At 45.5% G+C, this 20,797-nt stretch overlaps 1 protein-coding gene and 2 pseudogenes across 2 annotated transcripts in view; all 3 read right to left on the bottom strand.

Annotated features, from left to right (window-relative positions):
- Positions 1 to 9,641, bottom strand: part of LOC112611843 — an 18,755-nt pseudogene extending 9,114 nt beyond the window's left edge. Inside the window, exons 1-2 of the transcript XR_003116781.1 lie at positions 9,557 to 9,641; positions 6,870 to 6,940 (exon numbers count right to left, since the gene is read on the bottom strand). The product of XR_003116781.1 is annotated as a zinc finger protein 709 pseudogene (transcript). The remainder of the gene's footprint in view (positions 1 to 6,869; positions 6,941 to 9,556) is intronic.
- Positions 1 to 20,797, bottom strand: part of LOC112611850 (zinc finger protein 136) — a 520,810-nt gene that overhangs the window by 86,826 nt on the left and 413,187 nt on the right. The window lies entirely within an intron of this gene.
- Positions 3,790 to 4,281, bottom strand: LOC112611860 (annotated as a pseudogene).

The raw sequence follows: 20,797 nt of genomic DNA, 5'->3' as shown, positions 1-20,797 counted from the left end.
TTTTTTTTTTTTTTTTTTGAGATGGAGTCTCGCTCTGCCGCCCAGGCTGGAGTGCAGTGGCCGGATCTCAGCTCACTACAAGCTCCGCCTCCCGGGTTTCCGCCATTCTCCTGCCTCAGCCTCCCGACTAGCTGGGACTACAGGCGCCCGCCACCACGCCCGGCTAGTTTTTTGTATTTTTTAGTAGAGACGGGGTTTCACCGGGTTAGCCAGGATGGTCTTGATCTCCTGACCTCATGATCCGCCCGTCTCGGCCTCCCAAAGTGCTGGGATTACAGGCATGAGCCACCGCGCCCGGCCTAGCATTCTTAACATTTGTTGAATGAATAGTTTAGGTTACATACAACTCTGCAAGGGACCTAACATCATAGGCTCAAACGGATTATTCCAACCCTTTGCCAAAGCAATAAAGCCGCTCATTAAAGAACCACTACAGGCTGGGCATGGTGGCTAATGTCTGTAATCCCAGCACTTTGGGAGGCCAAGGTGGGCAGATCATCTGAAGTAAGGAGTTCGAGACCACCCTGACCAACATGGGGAAACCCCATCTCTACTAAAAATACAAAAGTAGCCATGCGTGGTGGCACATGCCTGTAATCCCAGCTACTGGGGAGACTGAGCAGGAGAATCATTTTGTAAAAACTAAAGTAGAGGTTCCTCTTCAAAAACTTTCCTCCTCATCTAATTAAAAATAAATTATAACTTCTCTTAAAAGCAAAATTTATTCAAAAACTTATACTAACATTCTTAAATATCTACTCACCGTAATAAGCAAAAATCAATATACTTTATATTCTTAACTCCCACAATTTAGCCTAAATATTTGCCCTGGCATGCTTATACTAGTCCGAGCAAACATTAAGTCATAGCCTGTTCCTCTTCCTTAAAGGTGTTTGTACCTTTCTCAACATTCCACAAGTTACTTCTTCCTTTATTCTCCTCTGCCTTTGCCTCTCTTAAAAAGTTCTAAGTTATTAGCCAATCAGAACAAATACAAAATATGAGGTCCCGTTCCAGCCAGTGGAAACCAAACACAGCAGTAAGGTGGGCACGTCAGGTTATAAATAACCCTATCTCCTTTGTTCAGTATACTCTGGTAACAAAACTGCTAACAAATGTACCCTTTGTGCAGAAAGTATTAAAATGGCCTTGCTAAAAAAATTTAATTTATGTTCAAATGCTATTTCTTTACAGCACTGGGAAACAACCATCTCAAACAGCTTGAACCTGGAAGGCAGAGGTTGTGGTGAGCTCAGATCGCGCCATTGCACTCCAGCCTGGGCAACAAGAGCGAAACTCCATCTCAAAAAAAAAAACCAAACAACAACAACAACAACAACAACAAAAAACAGAACCATTACAACCACTAATGCCATCCATCCATCCTCCTTTATACCATCACACCTACCTCGCCCTGACCCTTGCGTATGAATCCCTCCCTAACCCCCATTTCTTAATATAAATACAGGAGTATTATTTATTCTAGCCCATCAAGTTTAGCCATCTACTGCATTTTATGATCAGGCTGAATATCCAATTCAAAATACGAACTAATTGGCACACTCCAAGCAGTAGCCCAGACGATCCCATAAAAAGTTGCCTTAGGCTGGGCACGGTGGCTCATGCCTGTAATCCCAGCACTTTGGGAGGTCGAGGCGGGCGGATCACCAGGTCAGGAGTTCGAGACCAGTCTGACCAACATAGTGAAACCCCATCTCTACTAAAAATACAAAAAATTAGCTGGGCATGGTGGCACACACCTGTAATCCCAGCTACTCAGGGGGCTGAGGCAATAGAATCACTTGAACCCAGGAGGCAGAGGTTGCAGTGAGCCAAGATTACGCCATTGCACTCCAGCCTGGGGGAGACTCTTATCTCAAAAACAAAAAACAAACAAACAAACAAACAAAAAACCAGTTGCCTTAGCCATTCCTTTTCTATCAGTTTTCTTGATAAGTGGGTCATTTGCTTTATCAACTCTTATCACACAAGAATTTGGATAATTTTATCATCACAACCCCTGGCCATAGTAGGATTCATTTCAATGCTAGTGGAAACTAACTGAGCCCCAGTCTACTTAGAAGAAGGCAAATTAGAACTAATCTTGGTCTTCAATGTCTACTATCCCTATTTTTCACTGCAGAATACACTAATATTAATATAATAAACGCCCTAAATACTACTATTTTACCAGGAGCATTACATGATATAGTCACACTAGAAATATACACAATTTTGTTACTAAAACACTTCTATTAACAATTTTAGGCTGGGCGCAGTAGCTCATGCCTATAATCCCAGCACTTTGGGAGGCCGAGGTGAGCGGATGACTTGAGGTCAGGAGTTCGAGACCAACCTGGGCAACATGGTGAAACCCTGTCTCTACTAAAAATACAAAACTTAGCCAGGCGTCGTGGCGCGTGCCTGTAATCCCAGCTGCTTGAGAGGCCAAGGCATGAGAACTGCTTGAACCCGGGAGGCAGAGGTTGCACTGAGCTGAGATCACGCCACTGCATGCCCAGCCTGGGCAACAGAGCAAGACTCTGTCTCAAAAGAAAAAAAAAGAAAAACACAATTTTATTCTTATGAATTCAGGTATCATACCCATGATTTTGGTATAATCACTTATGTGTTTGTTTTTTTTTTTACTTTTAAATTGGTTTTACATGCAAAGAATGAACAGATGTTTTCCCCTAAATTCTACTTTTCAAAAACAAGAGTTTGTTTTTTTGTTCTTTGTTTTTTTTTTTGAGACTGAGTCTCACTCTGTTGCCCAGGCTGGAGTGCAGTGGTGCCATCTCGGCTCACTGCAATCTCCACCTCCTGGGTTCAAGCGATTCTCCTGGCTCAGCCTCCCGAGTAGCTGGGACTACAGGCACGTGCCACCATGCCTGGCTAATTTTTTGTATTTTTAGTAGTGACAAGGTTTCACCATGTTAGTCAGGATGGTCTCGAACTCCTGACCTTGTGATCTGCTCTCCTCGGCCTCCCAAAGTGTTGGAATTACAGGCATGAGCCATCATGCCTGGCGACAAGAACTTTTTAAAAGAAAACCACATAATAGATTTTAAAAGGCAAAGAGATTCCTCTGCTTCTAGATCATTGCTAGTCTAGAAAAATAAAGTTTGTTCTACCAGGAATCACAAGTTAGAACTGAGTATTCTCCAAAGTGGAAATTCTAGAGTGCAGTGCCATTCCAAGCAAAGATTATTCAGTTCTCATCCCCAATATCCACAACTACCTATCAGAACGATTAAACCAGGTCAAAACAGTGCAGCATGAGGCTTCATCAAACAATGCCATTATGCTCTTCTAAGATGCAAATAAACCCAAACAGGAAATACTAAAATCAAAATAATATTTGACGCTGTCATACAAATTGTTAGGTCCTTGTTGTATTTCCCTTCTATAACTTTAAATATTTTACTCCAAATAATATTTTATTTTATACATCACTAGCCATGAATTTTTGCCATTAGTTATTATATAAATGCTGCCAAGTGCCATTATCCAAATGGTATAACCATGTTATGTCCACAATTCACTTCTATAGTTATAAGTAGAATTTTCATGACTTTACATAAGTACATCTATCTGTGAATATTTAACACTGAGATGCAATCTAATATCCGTAATATCTGATGTTTTGTAGATAGCAATGTAGGAAAAATATATTTTAATCACTTTTCATTTAAGTGACCTTATATAAAAAATAAACTAAGAATTTAGCAGTTCTAATTCTCCAAGGGGCTTTTTCAAATTTACATAAAGAAATGGTTACAGAGATTTTTAAGACGCATATTCCATGTCCACATCCTGTTGTAAATGCTGTACCATTTTCTCTTCCCACTGCTTCCCTTTGCCTGCAAAAGGAGCTAGGATAAGATGGATGTTTTGCTTGACTTCTTTGATATCCTGAGCTTTCTGTAGCTCTTTATTTTTCTTCAATCAGTTTATTATAAATTTAGCTTGCCATTTCTGTTTGATCTCTTCAACTCTCTCCATTGCATCAACAGTTTTATTCCATAGCTCTTGCTGGTATTTGATAGGTTCATTTCTCTGTTTCTCAAATTCAAATGAATTTTCCACTGTAAGCTCTTTACTACTTACTTTCCGGAATGCTTTCGTCCACCTAACCTTGTGAGGATTGCACTTCTTTTTAAAGTTTTTATGACATGTAGATTTACAAAACCTGAACACCTTGCAATTGTTGCAGAAGAACATCATGCCATGGCCAGGGTAGATGGGCCCCAAACAGAAATAACACTTCTCGATATGCATGTTGAACCCACATGGGTACCCACCGACCAAACGCCCAACTTATGCATCTTCTGTGAAAAAACTGTTTACCCTAGACATGAGCCCTGTGTGTATGATATATCTCAATGCCCATCCTAATATCTAGTATCCCACCACAAACATAAAAAATATGTATGATAAAATGGTTACTTTAATAGAACAAATTATGGAGGTTTAAACCTTCTTATTACTAGAACTGTAGGAACTGAAGCCACTCCTGAGAATTCCAGATTCTCCATGGTACCAAGGACACCATATCCCACAGTAGGGTCAGTTAAATAAGCTACCCAGCCCATACCTTGAAAATGCTGGTTTATATCCTTCCCATTCAAATTCATCCCCTACATCTCCTCACTATTCTTTTTATACTATTTTCACAGAGACTCTGACTACAATAATGGACTCACATTGGCTCCTAATCTGAATGAGGTTAGAAATATGCTAGCCATTATCCCCATTCTAACTGAAAAAGTGCCTGCTCCACAGAAGTCACCACCAAAGTAGTTCCTTACATAAGCAACAGCATCTCTAATCCTAGTAGATCCTAGTAGTTATCATCAACAGTATCATACACTCCAGACAATGAACAATCACAAAAACCCTAAACCAAACAGTATCCCTTATAATTATCATAGCACTGTTGATAAAATTAGGACTATCCCCCTTTTACTTCTGAAGTAATGCAAGGAGTCTAACTACTATCAAGTGTAATTCTCCTTACATGACAAAAACTAGCACCAATCTCCATTTTATTTCAAGAGTACCCATCAACAGACTTAAGCATACTATGGGAGATTGCAACACTATGGGAGATTGGTTAAGGGGGCCTTAACCAAACAACTCTGAAATATCTTGGCCTATTCGGCAATTGCTCACAACAAATTGAATAATCACAATTTTAACATCTAATCCTTCTTTCACAATCCTAAACCTATCAATTTATGTAAATCTAGCAATTACAATATTTATACTATTTAACCTAATATACACAAAACATTATTATTATCTACATATGTAATAAATTACCACTCCTAACTTCCATGATTCTCCTCACTCCCTAAGGGGGTTACCTCCAGCTATAGGATTTGTGTGCCCAAATAGGTATAGGGTAAATCCCAAAGTGCTGAGATCACAGGAATGAGTCACCATGCCTGGCCAAATGTAATTTTTATTTTTTATTTTATTATTTATTTACTTTTATTTTTATTTATTTATTTTTTTGAGACAGAGTCTTGCTCTGTCGCCCAGGCTGGAGTGCAGTGGCGCAATCTCCACTCACTGCAAGCTCCGCCTCCCGGGTTCACGCTATTCTCCTGCCTCAGCCTCCCGAGTAGCTGGGACTACAGGCTAATTTTTTGTATTTTTTTTTTTTTTTTTTAGTAGAGACGGGGTTTCATCGTGTTAGCCAGGATGGTCTTGATCTCCTGACTTCATGATCCGCCCACCACACTGGGCAACACATAGTGAGACCCCATCTCTTTAAAATTTTGTAAAATAAAGAAATAATAAATCTGTTATCAAGCCACAAAGACACAAAGATACTTTAAATGCGTATTTTTACACGAAACGAACAGGTCGAAATGGCTACTTACAACATGATTCCAAGTACATGACATTCTGGACAAGGCAAAACTCTAGAGGCTATAAAATCATTGGTTGTGCAAAGGGATTAAGGGGTTAGTAGAAGAGAGGGAGGGGAGTGTGATGACTACATGAAGCAAAAGGGATTTTTAGGGCAGTGAAACTCTTCTGTATATGACTGGTGGGTATAGGCCGAGCACAGTGGCTTGCTCCTGTAATCCCAGCACTTTGGGAGGTCAAGGCGGGTGGATCACTTGAGGTCAGGAGTTCAAGATCACCTGAGGTCAGGAGTTCAAGACCAACATGGTGAAACCCCATCTCTACTAAAATACAAAATTATCCAGGTGTGGTGGCAGGCACCTGCAATCCCAGCTACTTGGGAGGCTGAGGCAGGAGAATCACTTGAACCCAGGAGACAGAGATTGCAGTGAGCCAAGATCACACCATTGCACTCCAGCCTGGGCAACAGAGTAAGACTCCATCTCAGTAAATAAATAAATAAGTAAATAAATAAGACTGGTGGGCTAGGTGTGGGATTACAGGCTGAGATCACACATGTAATCCCAGCACTCTGAGAGGCCAGGCGGGTGGCTTATCTGAGGTCAGGAGTTCGAGACAAGCCTGGCCAACATGGTGAAACCCTGTCTCTACTAAAAATACAAAAATTAGCCGGCACCTGTAATCCCAGCTACTCAGCAGGCTGAGGCAGGAGAGTTGCTTGAACCCAGGAGGCAGAGGCAGCAGTGGGCCGAGATCAAGCCACTGCACTCCAGCCTGGGCAACAAGAGCGAAAACCTGTCTCAAAACAAACAAACAAACAACAAAAACAAACAAAACTGGTGGGTATACAAACAAACAAAACTGGTGGGTATTTTGACACTTGCAGTTGTCAAAATCCTACTGCCATCCTGCTCACTGATGTGCTCAATGACGGTTTCTCGTCAACATTGTATTGTATCATTCCCCACCGCACTGTGTACCCCACGTACATTTTGATTTGCTTCACCCTGTTGGGGTGGGTTTTCATTGTCCTGTGGAATCATATTCCTCATTCACTAGTCTGAGAGAATCCAGACGACAGGAATCATTTCTCTTTTCCTTCAATAGCACCATCCAATTGGCTGACTAGCCACGTTTCAAAGTAACAGAAACTGGAGTTGGAGGAGAAAAGCTGAGCACGGCAAGGAGTTGGCTAACTAGATGAAGAGTGTACCAGTCATCTCCTTTCACCCCGGAAAATTCAGTGGCTCTCTTTGGAGGCCCCACCCCCACACCACACGCTAACTTGTGGGAAGAGTGGTCCCAAGGATGATACTCTCTAAACCCTCCTAGAGACATAGCAAGTGTGGGCATGATGGGGTAGCCCCAGGCAGTTCTAAACCCCAATACAGGGAAAGATAGGAGGGGTCTCCTGAAGACACATCACCCCACAAAGTTTCCAAAGAGGAACTGAGGCAAGAGAATAGGGTCTGGAGGCAGGGAACTTAAGGCCAATTTGTGCCAACTTCCTAAAGCTGAATCAAGGAAAAACACCAAAGTCTGGGGTCAGGGAATCTAAGGCCAATAAATGCTGACTTCCCAACACTGGATCAAAAGGAAAACACCTGGGTCTGCGGGCAGGGAACCCAAGCCAATTAATGCCAACTTGCAAAAGCTAAACCAAAAGGAAAAATCCCAGCTCACCCACGGGATCAAAGACTACTCTCTCTTTACAACCCTTCCCCTTCCACCTTCTCAGATGGAAAGGAAAAGTGTATCTGCATAGGGCGCCAATTAACCTCAGCCTTTAATTAGCCACAGACCAAATCCTTTCCAGGACCAAATCCTACATCAAGAGAAGGGGTAGCCGAAAGGGACCTCAAAAGGAGTACTTAAAACCTAGAAAACTTTGTAACTGAGTCCTTGAGCCACTTGCTGGGCCCACTCCCATCTTGGAGTGCTTTCTCCCTTTAATAAATCTCTGCTTTTCTTTCGTTGCTTCCTTCCTGTGTTTCGTTAGTTACTTTGTTAGTGCGTTTTGTTCAATTATTTGTTCAAAATGCCAAGGACCTGGACAGCTCACACTCACAACTTTCTTTCAGGTAACAAAACCTCAAGTGCAAGATATTCGGAGCAGGTGTTTGTGCTCTAAGGAAAGATAACACGAGGAAAGGAACAAGGGTTTTTTTTCACTGGAGTGTCAAGACGTTATTTTCTACTTTCCTCTTATGTGAAATGTTCAGAAATAGAAATATTTTTAAAAGTCACCCGTGGTTCTGTTAAAAAAAAAATTAAGAAACCATTAAAATGCTTCATCTATTTGAAGGAAAGGGTGAATATATTGTACAATATAGAACAAATAGGCCGGACAGCTGGCTCATGCCTGTAATCCCAGCACTTTGGGAGGCCGAGGGGGGGGGGGGGGATCACTTCAGGTCAGGAGTTCGAGACCAGCCTGGCCAACCTGGTGAAACCCTGTCTCTACTAAAAATACAAAAATTAGCCGGGCACGGTGGTGGACGCCTGTAATCCCAGCTACCCTGGGAGGCTGAAGCAAGAGAATCGCTTGAAGCCAGAAGGCAGAGATTGCTGCGACCGATATCGCACCATTGCACTTCAGCCTGGGTGACTGAGGCTCCGTCTTAAAAAAAAAAAAAAAAAAGGACAAATAGTTGATAATACTGTGAATTGGAGAAGGAAAGTTAATGTTTGGAAATATGAGAAGGGAACTGAAAATGTAAGATGCTACCGCAGGCCTTTAAAGAATTAGGCTGGGGTCATAGCGGGGAAGATGTGAGACCCTGCAGACCACAGATTTGGAAAATGGAGGGGGAAACCAGTTCATGTGGGCAGCGGGAGAAACCTTAAGTAATCGGACTGAAGTGTGGTGTGCGCAGTGCACTAAAGTCCTACCTGAGGGCACTGAAATCCAACTCAACTGCAATATTTCCACGTTTCTGGTAACAAACCACACACCATGACTGCGTGCTTCTCATTCATGAATTCCCATTTGCACAAACTCTTGAATTTTTATCAGTGCCTCTTTTTTTTCTTTCTTTTTTTCTGAGGTGGAGTTTCACTCTTGTTGCCCAGGCTGGAGTGCAGTGGTGTGATCTCGGCTCACCGCAACCTCCACCTCCCGGGTTCAAGCGATTCTGCCTCAGCCTGCCGAGTAGCTGGGATTACAGGCACACGCCACCACGCCCAGCTAATTTTGTATTTTTAGTAGAGACGGGGGTTTCTCCATGTTAGTCAGGTTGGTCTCGAACTCCTGACCTCAGGTGACCCACCTGCCTTCGCCTCCCAAAGTGCTGGGATTACAGGCGTGAGCCACCGCGCCCGGCCATTTTAACTTGTAAGAGGAGAAAAGACGACTGGGGACCCCACAGACCACCGCTTTTCTGACGCAAGAACCCCACACCCGAGACGGGATTCCCCCCATGATCCTCCCCATGGCCCAGCACAATCTGAGGAGACCCGCGGCTGAGGGCTCGGAGTTGCCCAAAGGGGGCTCCGGGACCGGGGCCGGGGCCGCAGTCGCTGTGCAGGGACGAGACAGGATGCCCCGGGTCAGGGATGCCGGCCCAGCCCCACAGACCCCGGAGTCGCCGCGGGGAGCCCCGGGACCTGCCACAGCCGGTTCTAACCAGCCCTTCGCCCCCGCCTCAGGATGCCTGGCCCCACACACTCACCATGCCTGAGCTCCCAACTTTATTCCCCAGGGCTCCTGCGACTAGAGAGGAACACAGCGCAGGTGACAGAGCGACAGGAGCTCTGGCGGAGAAACCTGGAGCCTCTCAGAGCCGAGAGTTCATAGAGCCGAGAGTTCACAGAGCCGGAAAGAGCGTTCCAACCGTCGTTACCACAACAACAAATGAGACCGGGGGCGTGCGCCGCCTTCTCCTTCCCAAGAAAAACAGTTGTCAGGGTCCCGCCCCGGCGCTCCTGATTGGACCGTGCGCCCCGCCTCGCCCTCTGAGCCCTGAGTGACAGCAGAAGCCCGGGATAATGGGGCCCTGCGGCGCCAGACTGGTTCTATTCACTTCCTTTTTAAGGCCCATCTCCCTCCTTGTGCCCTGATCCTTGGATATTTGCATTTCCGCCAAACTTTCCTGAACTTCATTTATATATACATATGATTGATTGGTTGATTGATTAACTGAAAGGGGTCTCGCTCTTCTCGCCCAGGCTGAAGGTGTAATGGCGTGACCTCGGCTCACTGCAACCTCTGCCTCCCGGGTTCAAGCGATTCTCCCGCCTCAGCCTCCTGAGTAGCTGGGATTACAGGCACCTGCCACCACGCCCAGCTAATTTTTGTTATTTTTAGTAGAGACAGGATTTCACCATGTTAGTCAGGTTGGTCTCGAGCTCCTGACCTCAGGTGATCCGCCCGCCTCGGACTCCCAAAGTGCTGGGATTACGTGAGCCACCGCGCCTGGCCTTTTTCCTGAACTTTAGAAAGGGCACTGACCTCTCCTTCACTCAATGGGCTTTCTCTGCTCCTTCCTCCTGCATCAGGTCACAGGTGTATGCAGGGGATTCCAGACTCAGTGTCTGATGGGGCGATCTGTTTGCCTCAGAGCAGGAGGGGAACCGAGACCAGGGCAGGCACGACTAGACCAGGAAAGAGAGACAGATGTCCTCCAGGGGGACAGGAATAGGGGATGAGGCATGGACAACGCTTCCTCACACATCTACCATCTCTCCTCACAGTATGGGAACACTCCCTCCTTCCAGAACTTCATTTTCTTTTCTTTCTTTCTATCTTTTTTTAATTTTTTTTTTTTTTTTTTTTTTTTGAGACAGAGTCTCTCTCTGTCCTCCAGGCTGGAGTGCAGTGGTGCGATCTCGGCTCACGGCAAGCTCCGCCTCCCGGATTCACGCTATTCTCCTGCCTCAGCCTCCCAAGTAGCTGGAACTACAGGCCCCCGCCACCACGCCCGGCTAATTTTTTGTATTTTTAGTAGAGACGGGGTTTCACCTTGTTAGCCAGGATGGTCTCCATCTCCTGTCCTCGTGAGCCGCCCGCCTTGGCCTCCCAAAGTGTTGGGATTACAGGCGTGAGCCATCGCGCCCGGCCAGAACTTCATTTTCAACAGCAGGGAACTATCCCTTGGGGTCAGTTTAAGCTTTTGATCTAAATCACCTGTCAACTTCATAAACCCTTTCTCCAGGTGATGTTTCAAACAATTCTCTCAAACTGACCTTCACAGATTTTCTTCCTATATACAAATTACAGCCTGACCCCAGTGACCCTATGCATGCCAAAACCAAAAACACTGCCCTCCAAATGGCCACAGGCTCCTGAGGTCCAACCTCAGAAATGACAGAACACCTCCCCCCCACCCACCTGCCCCCTGTCCCCCACCCCAAATGCATCTGCACTTGGGTCTCCTGTGTTCCAGGGCTCTGCAGATTCTCAGAATCCACTCCTGGAGCTGCTCAGGAACACCCAAGGGAGCTCCATTTCCCTCCCTTTGCAGGCTCCAGGCTGGTCTTGGGCTCTCCTGCCCCCTGCAGGTTATTCACCTGCTTCTTTCCCCCATTGATTACTTCCATGAGACCAACACCTACAATCCCACTGTGTGAATAAGACACCAGCAGACACCCTGCTTTCCTCCTGTACGTACATATAAAGTGGGAGAGAAAAAACTAAGATAATTTAACTGCATTAAAAGACTTCCAAATTGCGGTGGCAGCGGTGACTGAGGCACTAGCAGCCAGGGACACTAGAGATACCAGTGGGGCGGGACTGGGCTGGGAATGGGTTAGGGAAGGGGCTGCAGGGACAGATAGCTGCCTGGGCCCAGCAGCAGTGCAGCCGTACAGCCTAAGGCACCTGAGGAGCAGAGCTGGGGGCTTCTGGGACAGGACTGTGGGGAAGAAAAAAGAGGCAGGCTTGATGGAGCCTGGAGCTATGGGAACTGATGCAGACTTATGATAGCTGATACTATCATAAATAAGTCCCATTGAGATGTGAGAACTTGGATTCCTTGGCAATTTATGAAGAGGAAGACTGATGACAAAGAAGTCATTGATGAAGAGGAGGATGAGGATCATTGACATGCTTGTCCTACTATGCAAACAAAAGGGGAAAGCGCAACTACTTCTGCAACATGCGGTGAAAGGATGCGGGGGACTCTCATTGTCAGGTAATATATTGCTGCAGAACTCTTAGAGGTTGCAAAACCCTTCAATAAATACCTGGAAGGCCCATTGCCATGGCTCACATATGTAATCCCAGAAGTTTGGGAGGCCAAGGGGAGCGGATCGCTTGAAGCTGGGAGTTGGAGACAGCCTGACCAGAGAAAAGGGAGAGGATCATTTGAAGCTGGAGTTGGAGACCAGCCTGACCAGAGCACGACCAACCTGGGCAAAAGAGCGAGACCCTGTCTCTATAAAAAAACAAAACAAATAAACAAACAAAAAACAAAAAGAAGGTCAGGCGCGGTGGCTCATGCCTGTAATCACAACACTTTGAGAGGCCGAGGCAGGCGGATCACCTGAGGTTGGGAGTTCCAGACCAGCCTGACAAACATGGAGAAACCCTATCTCTAATAAAATACAAAATTAGCCAGGCATGGTGGCACATGCCTGTAATGCCAGCTACTCGGGAGGCTGAGGGAGGAGAATCACTTGAATCTGGGAGGCGGAGGTTGCTGTGAGCCAAGTTCGTGCCATTTCACTCCAGCCTGCGCAACATTTCACTCCATCTCAAAAAAAAAAAAAAAAAAAAGACAGAGAGAGAGCGAAATTAGCCTGGTAAGGTGTCCTGTGCCTGTAGTCCCAAGCTACTCAAGAGGCTGCAGTGGGAGGATCACTTGAACCCAGTTGTCCAAGGCTGCAGAGAGCTATGATCAGGCCACTGTACTCCAGCCTGGGCCACAAAATGAAACCAAGCTGGGCATGGCTCACGCCTGTAATCCCAGCACTTTGGAAGGCTGAGGTGGATGGATCACGAGGTCAGGAGATTGAGATCCTGGCTAACATGGTGAAACCCCGTCTCTACTAAAAATACAAAAAATTCGCCGGGTGTGGTGGTAGGCGCCTGTAGTCCCAGCTACTTGGGAAGCTGAGGTAGTAGAACTGCTTGAACCTGGGAAGTGGAGGTTGCAGTGAGCCGAGATTGCACCTGGGCAACAGAGCGAGACTCCGTCTCAAAAAAAAAAAAAAAAAAAAAAAAAAAAAAAAAAAAAGGCCAGGAGCCGTGGCTCATGCCGGTAATCCCAGCACTTTGGGAGGCCGAGGCAGATGAATCACCTGAGGTCAGGAGTTCAAGACTAGCCTGGCCAACATGGTGAAACGCCATCTCTACTAAAAATACAAAACATTAGCTGGACATGGTGGTGTGTATCTGTAATCCCAGCTACTCGGAAGGCTGAGGCAGAAGAATCACTTGAACCCAGGAGGCAGAGGTTACAGTGAGCTGAGATCGCACCATTGTACTCCAAGCTGGACAACAGAGTGAAACTCCACCTCAAAGAAAAGAAAAGAAATGAAACCATCCTACCTGGGGATTCCCCTGACCACTTGGATCATCAAATTGTGGGACACAGAGTGTGATGGTATTCCCTTATGGACTAGATCATTTTAGCCATAAGAGATGCTTGGCCTACTGAAGATTTACCAGAAGAGATGACTTCCTGGCAGTCAATGGAAGAGGCCCTGATAAATTTCGTCAAATTAATCAATGATGGAGGGAAGGAGAAAATCAAAACAAACAAAGTGTGCTGCATATTCAGAATTAATGAGTAGGTCAGCTTGCTCTCTGATCTCTCCTCAAAGTCTTTTGTTTTTTATTTTTTAAAATGGAGATGGGGTCTCAGTGTGTTACCCAGAATAGTCTCAAACTCCTGGGATCAGGCAATTCACTCGCCTCAGACTCCCAAAGTGCTGGGATTACAGGTGTGAGCCACCATGCCTACCCCATTCATAGTTGTTTGATGCCTAGTGTCCTAGAATCCTGTAAACCCTAGATGATAATTCCCCTTAACCGCTCTATAGATAAAAACTTGAGGCCGGGCGCGGTGGCTCAAGCCTGTAATCCCAGCACTTTGGGAGGCCGAGACGGGTGGATCACGAGGTCAGGAGATCGAGACCATCCTGGCTAACACGGTGAAACTCCGTCTCTACTAAGAAATACAAAAAACTAGCCGGGCGAGGTGGCGGGCGCCTGTAGTCCCAGCTACTCGGGAGGCTGAGGCCGGAGAATGGCGTGAACCCGGGAGGTGGAGCTTGCAGTGAGCTGAGATCCGGCCACTGCACTCCAGCCTGGGCGACAGAGCGAGACTCCGTCTCAAAAAAAAAAAAAAAAAAAAAAAAAACTTGAACATTAAAAAATGTTAATTTTTCCCTTTGAGATATTATTTCAGGTCCCGCATAACAGTGAAACTACTGACTTCAGTTGCTCTGAAGGACCCCAGTAGTAGCTGACTCACCAAAGAAGGTAGTTTTCACATCCTGATGATTTAATCCCCTGTACCTCAAACAATCAATAACCCCAATTTTTCAGCCTCTTGCATGCCACAGTCCCCTTAAAAATCCCAGCCTAGGGTGGGTCCAAGTGCAGTGATGCTTACAACTAATTGATCACAACCAGTTACAGATGTCTTTGTTTCTTCTCCACTCCCACTGCTTCAACTGACTAGCCCAATAAACAAAAACTCCAGCCCAGAACTTTTTGGGGAGTTGGATTTGAGGGCCCTTCCCATCTGCTTGCTGGGTCACCCCGTGATCATTAAACTCTTTCTGTGCTGCAAATCTTGCTGTCTCCGTGTATTGGTCTGTTACTGCACAGTGTGCATATGAACCTGGTGATTCTGTAACACTGGGGCTTCTTGGAGGTTGAGGAAGGAGGCAAGCCATTGGCATTCCATGGGACCAGTAAAGCAGTTTGTACTGCCCAGATAAAAAAAGTGCTTCAGGGTGCATCAGAGGAATGGCATGGCCCTTTGCTATCTTTCTCGAGTCCTACAGTGGGACAAGATGTATATGATGTGGGAGAAGCACTGCAGATTTGGAGAAATTTAGAAACCCAGGAACAGGGTAAACTTGGTAATCCAAAAAGGGCTAACAAAGGGAAAAAAGAAAAATCAACAGAAAGAAAAGAGGAGCTGGGGAAAGGGACCAATAGGAGTCACCCATGAGCAAATGTGGCATAATTTGTTGGGGGCAGAAACACCCTGAAAAGAAATAGACAAACAACCTAAGACTTTATTAGTGCCCTTATGGTGGAAACTACAGCCTAAACTGCAGTTTCATCCCTTCCCTTCTGCCCCTATGGAAGAAGAGGAAGATGACTCAATCTTTCATTTTATTGTCCCACTCTACCAGGGGTGGATTCCACCATGGCTCAGAGATTAGGACTGGGGCAAGGTCAACTCCATGTTCAAGCAGTAGGGGGAAACCAGAGGTCCCATATCAAGTTCACCATTTCCTGTTGCCCCCCAAATAAAGAGAAGACTATTACCTTAGTAATAGTCTGTAATCCTATTACAGGGTGGAATGTACTTTCATCTCTGGAAATCCAGAAACAAATCCTGGTCAGTGGGCTGCCATTGATGGTTATGGAGGACAAACGACCCAGATAAAAAGGACTTTAATACATCTAGGTACTGGGGAAGCTCCCCAACCCATATATGGCATTTATTATCCCTATTTTAGAAAACATTTTAGGTATGGATATTCTGTTAGGAAAGACTTTGCAAACTTGAGTGGGAGAATTCAGCCTGAAGGTGCTGTAGTAAAGGCTGTTCTCAGGGTAGAGGCAAAATGGGAACCTGAATAGATTTCTGCTCCTAGGCAGGTTGTCAAATTTAAAGAGCACAAATTATTAGGCTGGGCTCGGTGACTCACACCTGTAATCCCAGCACTTTGGGACGCTGAGGCGGGTGGATCACCTGAAGTCAGGAGTTCAAGACCAGCCTGGCCAACATGGCAAAACCCCATCTCTACTAAAAATACAAAAATTAGCTGGGCGTGGTGGTGCATGTCTATAGTCCCAGGTACTCAGGAGGCTGATAGCTTGAACCCAGGAGGCGGAGATTGCAATGAGCCGAGATCATGCCACTGCACTCCAGTCTGGGCGACAGAGCAAGACTCCATCTCAAAAATAAGTAAATAAATAGTAAAAATTATTTTGGGCAGGCGGGCTGTGGAGGACATGATGAAATAAGTGCAACTAGGCTGGGCGTGGTGGCTCATGCCTGTAATCCCAGCACTTTGGGAGGCTGAGGTGGGTGGATCACAAGGTCAGGAGATCAAAACCATCCTGGCTAACACGGCGAAACCCTGTCTCTACTAAAAATACAAAAAAAATTAGCTGGGCGTGGTGGCGGGCACCTGTAGTCCCAGCTACTCGGGAGGCTGAGGCAGGAGAATGGCGTGAACACGGGAGGCGGAGCTTGCAGTGAGCCGAGATTGCATCAGTGCACTCCAGCCTGAGCGACACAGCCAGACTCTGTCTCAAAAAAAAAAAAAAGAAAAAAAGAAAAAGAAATAACTGCAACTATTGAGGAACTGGTAAGTGGAACACATTATCCACCCAGCTCAAGCTCATTTAACAGTCTCTCTGGCCTGAACACAAACCAAACAGTACCTGGTGGATGACTGTTGATTATCAGGAATTGACCAAGGTAACCCCATCCATACATCCTGTAGTTCCCATTACTCAGGTAGCTGATCACGTAGTGTCCGTGCTGGGGATGCATCACAGTGTTAGATTTAGCTGATGTTTTTTTCAGCATTCCTCTCTTTAATCACAAGACCAATTTGCTTTTACCCTGCCAGGCCGCTATTGGAATAAAAGGGTTCATGTTCAGCTCTCCACTTATTGGTCCTCCAAAATAAAGAGAAGACTGTCACATTAGTAGATGCTACAGTGGAATGTGTTTTAATCCATGGAAATCCAGAAAGACGCCCTGGTGAGTGGGCTGCCATTCAAGGGTTGCTCCAGAGTTATCTCCAAAGTCCTACGATTTGTCACAGAATGTTGGCTAGAGGCTTGTCTTCGTTCCCATTCCTGTCATCTTTCATGGTTTAAATATATATATATATATATATATTTTTAAATTTTATTTCATTATTTTTTTATCTATCTAATTTAATTTGACAGGGTCTTGCTGTGTCACTCAGGCTGGAGTGCAGTGATGCAATCATACCTCACTACAGCCTTGAACGCCTGGGCTGAAGTGATTCTCACGCATCAGCCTCTTGTTGCTGGGACTACAGGCGTGAGCCATCTGACCTGGTCCTGGTTTCATTATATTGATGATATCATGTTAACCTCTGAAGACTGTAATGTGTTACAGGAAAGTCTTATACCATTGTGCACTCATCTACAGGAATGGGGATGGGCAATCAATCCTCAGGAAATCCAGGGACCACAGCCCGCAGTGAAATTTTTAGGAGTGATATAGTCAGGTAAGACACATTGATTATCAGGCATAGTAATTGACAAAGTCCAACACTTTGCTAAAAATATCATTCAATTTACAAAATCTCATTTAGCTTATTATTTAAGCATAGATACCCATAACAAAGAGAGTGATGGCTATGCAAAATTATACTGGGATAAAGGAATAATAAACTGTCCTTAGGAAACCAAGTAATGTAGTCACATGATGTTTGATGCAGTTACATATAACAGGGCTTTTATAAAGAGCTTGTGCTTGCCTAACAATAGAGTATCACACAGAAGTCATAATTCCATCTTATTTACCAGTTACTTGTTCATGAGTGATATACTTCTCTTTCCATATAAACCTGAGTTGCTTGTTAGAGTGGTTGTCAAAAATTAAATTTAACCTTTTTTTTTTTTTTTTAGACGGAGTCTTGCTGTGTCTCCCAGGCTAGAGTGCACTGGCACGATCTCAGCTCACTGCAACCTCTGCTTTCCAGGTTCAAGAGATTCTCCTGCCTCAGCCTCCCAAGTCGCTGGGATCACAGGCGCCCACCACCACGCCTGGCTAATTTTGTATCTTTAGTAGAGACAGGGTTTCACCATATTGGCCAGGCTGGTCTTGAACTCCTGACCTTGTGATCCTCCCGCTTTGGCCTTTTAGATCATTTGCCCATTGGATATGTCCTACCACGGTCAAAGTAATACAAGAAAGGTATATACAAAGACCAGGTGTGGTGGCTCACGCCAGTAATCCCAACACTTCATGAAACCCAGATGGGTGGATCACTTGAGGTCAGGAGTTTGAGACCAGCCTGGCCAACATGGTGAAACTCCATCTCTACTAAAAATACAAAAATTAGCCAGGCGTGGTGTTGGCCAACTGTATCCCAGCTACTTTGGAGGCTGAGGCAGGAGAATCACATGAACCTGGGAGGTGGAGGCTGCAGTGAACCGAGATCTCACCACTGCACTACAGCCTGGGCGAGAGAGCCAGACTCCGTCTCAAAAAAAAGAAAAAAATACATTAAAAATCCCTTTCAACACCACAATAAAAGTTAAATTTGGCTGTTTGAAGTGGCTCAAGCCTATAATCGTAGCACTGTGAGGCTGAGGGAGAATTGTGTGAGGCTAAAAGTTGAAGAACAGCCTGGAACCACAGTCAGATCACATCTCCACAGAAAAATTTTAAAAGTTGGCAGGACATGGTGGCTCACACCTATAATCCCAGTACTTTGGGAGGCTGATATGGTTGGATCACTTGAGGCCAGGAGTTTGAGACCATCCTGGCCAACATGGTGAAACCTCATCTCTACTAAAAATACAAAAATGAGCCAGGCATGGTGACAGGTTCCTGTAATCCCAGATACTTGGGAGGCTGAGGCAGGAGAATCGCTTGAACCTAGGAGGTGGAGACTGTAGACTCCATCTTAAAAAAAAAAAAAGTTACCTGGGCATGGTGGTGTATGCTTGTAGTCCTACATATGCTAGAGGTTGAGGCGAGAGAATCACTTGAGTCCAAGAGTTAAGGATGCTGTGAGCTATGATCCCACCATTATACCCTGGCCTGAACAACAACCGTGTCTGGCCCAAAATCAGTAAATGTTTCCAAATAAAACATTGTGATATTGCAAAAAAAACTGGATGACAGGCTGGGCACGGTGGCTCATGCCAGTAATCCCAGTACTTTGGGAGGCTGAGACAGGTGGACTACCTGAGGTTGGGAGTTTGAGACCAGCCTGCCCAACATGGTAAAACCCCGTCTCTACTAAAAATACAAAATTAGCCAGGTGTGGTGGTGCAGGCCTATAATCCCAGCTACTCGGGAGGCTGAGGCAAGAGAATCACTTGAACCTGGGAAGTGGAGGTTGCAGTGAGCCAAGATCGTGTCATTGCACTCCAGCCTGGGCAACAAAAGTGAGACTCCGTCTCAAAAAAACAAAACGAAACAAAAACTGGATGATGAATTGCTGGGTCATGTTTTTCTGAGGAAAATTTAAAGTTCATTTATCTTAAAGGATTTTTCCTGTTTTGTTATTTGACCTTGCTTCATGAAAAAGCACTTTGGGAGGCTGAGGCGGGTGGATTACCTGAGGTCAGGAGTCCGAGACCAGCCTGACCAACACGGTGAAACCCTGTCCTTACTGAAAATATAAAAATTAGCCCGGTGTGGTGGCGAGTGCCTGTAATCCCAGCTACTCAGGAGTTAAAAAAAAAAAAAAAAAAAAAGATAAGGCAAAAATGGCTCTAGAAGTCCAGGAGCTGCCTCCTCTCACCACAAGGCCAAGTTTTTTGTTTGTTTGTTTTTTGAGATGGTGTTTCACTCTTGTTGCCCAGTCTGGAGTGCAATGGCGTGACCCTGGTTCACTGCAACCTCCACTTCCTGGGTTCAAGTGATTCTTCTGCCTCAGCCCCCCAAGTAGCTGGGATTACAGGCATGTGCCACTATACCCAGCTAATTTTTGCATTTTTAGTAGAGACGTTTTTCCATGTTGGTCAGGCTGGTCTCGAACTCCCGAACTCAGGCGATCTGCCCACCTCAGCCTTCCAAAGTGCTGGGATTATAGGCATGAGCCACCGCACCTGGCCACAAGGCCAAGTCTTATGCCACTGGAAAGACACATGTCATACACCTGCAGTGTGAGACAATGCTCTTCAGTGACCATGATGGATCAAGGCAAAACAAGGGCACTCTGTAACCATGTCTCAGAATAGTATAGAAGAAAACATATTTCAAATTATCAAACTGAGCAAATTTTTTTCAGTAATGTGACTCATTTGTAATTCTCATATATCTCACTGTCATGTATGGCTTTTGGTCATATTTATTACGATATTACACCCTCTTTGACAACAAGTATGGTACTGGTGGTCTTTGGCAAGATGTCACTGAGAACATTATGAGTTAACTTTTGGTACAATGAGTGAATGAAAAGTTAGAATGAAAAGAGGCCAGGCAAGGTGGCTCACACCTGTAATCCCAACACTTTGGGAGGCTGAGGCAGGCGGATCACAAGGTCAAGAATTTGAGACCATCCTGGCTAACACAGTGAAACCCCATCTCTACTAAAAAAAATACAAAAAAATTAGCTGGGCTGGGCGCGGTGGCTCACGCCTGTAATCCCAGCACTTTGGAAGGCCGAGGTGGGCGGATCACGAGGTCAGGAGATTGAGACCACGGTGAAACCCCATCTCTACTAAAAATACAAACAATTAGCCGGGTGCGGTGGTGGGCGCCTGTAGTCCCAGCTACTCGGGAGGCTGAGGCAGGAGAATGGCGTGAACACGGGAGGCGGAGCTTGCAGTGAGCTGAGATGGCGCCACTGCACTCCAGCCTGGGCGACAGAGCGAGACTCCGTCTCAAAAAAAAAAAAAAAATTAGCTGGGTGTGGTGGTGGGAGCCTGTAGTCCCAGCTACTCAGGAGGCTGAGGCAGGAGAATGGCGTGAACCCAGGAGGCAGAGCTTGCCCTGAACAAAGATCGAACCACTGCACTGCAGCCTGGGCGACAGAGCGAGACTCCATCTCAAAAAAAAAAAAA

This window comes from Theropithecus gelada, chromosome 19 (assembly GCF_003255815.1).
Source record: "Theropithecus gelada isolate Dixy chromosome 19, Tgel_1.0, whole genome shotgun sequence".
Lineage (NCBI taxonomy): Eukaryota > Metazoa > Chordata > Mammalia > Primates > Cercopithecidae > Theropithecus > Theropithecus gelada.
Note: the sequence above shows the minus strand (reverse complement) of the source record. Positions and strands in the feature narration are given on the sequence as shown.